Source organism: Seriola lalandi, unplaced genomic scaffold (assembly GCF_002814215.2).
Source record: "Seriola lalandi dorsalis isolate HSWRI2012SDOR001 ecotype SW California unplaced genomic scaffold, Sedor1 jcf7180002000573, whole genome shotgun sequence".
Classification (NCBI taxonomy): Eukaryota; Metazoa; Chordata; class Actinopteri; order Carangiformes; family Carangidae; genus Seriola; species Seriola lalandi.
Window position 1 is genome coordinate 1 of NW_019471232.1, and position 1,948 is coordinate 1,948.

Genomic DNA, 1,948 nt, shown 5'->3' on the forward strand with positions numbered 1-1,948 from the left:
GCACATCACTCAGACAGTGACTTTCCAGACGGAAATGTCACAACATGTCTTCCTCCTGAGAGAGAAGCGACAAGGATGCGAGACTATCTCCACCCACAAAACTATTCCAGGCCAACTCCTCAATTACAACCAGTAAGAAAATGTTTGTCGTTTCTTGGCTTCGTTTTGTGCTTTCCTCTCTTGTGACTGAGCTTGTGCCCGTAACCCTCCTACACACTCATGACAACACTGCTTCCTTGTGTTTCTTCTGGCCTGAGAGGCTAACGCTCTTGGCCTGTTCTGGTGAGACTTGGCCCTCAAAGCAAACCACAGCGACAGAGCCACAGTGTGGTGGTCAACCATAAACAGCTTCCAGCCTTCTTGCTGTCAAACATTGTTAAATTCATCGGCTTCAGCTCATAAGAATCATTTAAGTAATCTGAACTATTCTCTATATAAACTGATGCAGTTTAAAGTTTGTTGATTATTGACATGAGAATCAAAATTTCAGAAGCATAGTCACCTTCATTGTTTCCCTCGCTGAACGTCTCCTCCACGTTCAGTGGCGACTCTGGGAATATTCATGAATAAAGATTAAAGAGCTAACCATGTAAAAACGGATTTCCCTTACATCCTAAATGACTGGAAATAATAATGTGGTGAGAATCAAACCTCTTGCCAAGAAAATATACCTTTGGGTTTGTTATCTTTTACATTATCACATGAACTAGTCTTCACTGGTGCTGTTGCACTGGCTGCTCCACTCATTTCTTCTGTAGTAATTACTGAGACAGAAAATATTGTCAAAATTTAAACCAATGCGTCGGTGCAGGTTACTGCATGCATTGCATGCTACTCCACATGCCGGTGGACATGCATGGTTGCCATGTCGCATCATTCCTGGCTTCTTTGCACTTCACCAGTCATGCACATGTACTAATCTCAACTCGCCATTATCATAATTGCATGATGGTGCAACTGAAAAAGGTGAGGGCTGATTTTAACATGCAGCCATGCTTTCACACGACCGTCACTATGTTCATATGAAATGACCATCAAATGTTAGAAGACAACACCACAGATGTATGACCACTTATTATGGTGATACCACTGAGTATGAAACTGTGAAGGGAACCTGTAGAGGTTAACATGCAGAAAATAACACACACAGACACAATCATGCTGAATGTGTTGGGCAAGGCTTACCCTCTGCATCGCAGTGGCTTGTGTAATCCTGACAACACTGCTTGTACTTTATGCAATCAGGGTCGCAGCTACACAGCCGGCCTCTCTTGAAGGATTCTCCACATCGACCTTTGCAGGAGTTTTCTGTTGCACACAAACATAGCAGGGTTCATCTCAACAGACCTGCACATTAAAACTACACAGATTGTTTTCATAAGTCATGTTAAGGCAGTATATGATGCGTTGCTCACTTCAGGGATGGGGATTGATATAAAAAAAAATTTTAAATCATTGCAAGCTTGAAAAAAAAATTAAATCAGCAACACATGTTTGGATATCAGTGTCAGTAGGGTGAGTAACAATTACTGGCAGCAGTAGTGATAGTATGTCAGGAGAGAAAAGTCTCACTTGTGGTGCACTGAGATTCATAGTCTTTGCAGCATTCTCCATAAGACAGGCAGGTATAATCACACTGGCACATGTAACCCCTGTAGTACTCGGCACCACATCGTCCTTTGCAGCTCGCTGTAAATTAAACAGAGTACATGGAAACCCATTTAAAAATGCAGTGCAGAAAATCAGATGGCAGCCTTTAAACTTTGTCGACTTGAGGGATCGGTCTGTAAATAATACTCTGCCAGATACTGATGTAGTGAAAAAATACACTGACATACAGTAGGTTGACCCTCTGGTAAATAATTATCTACAGGGTAAACATGAATGAGTACAAGCACAGCAAACACACGACACGAGGAAAGCCCTTCTTTAAAAAAAATATATCTTG

The 1,948-nt window shown here is 41.8% G+C and overlaps 1 long non-coding RNA gene across 1 annotated transcript; it reads right to left on the minus strand.

The window, feature by feature from the left end:
• Positions 1–475: 475 nt before the first annotated feature.
• Positions 476–1,773, minus strand: LOC111662516 (uncharacterized). Its single transcript, XR_015437711.1, has 3 exons — positions 1,573–1,773; positions 1,186–1,308; positions 476–550 (listed from the first exon to the last, which is right to left on the minus strand). It is a non-coding gene; the product is annotated as an uncharacterized LOC111662516 (long non-coding RNA).
• Positions 1,774–1,948: the final 175 nt, after the last annotated feature.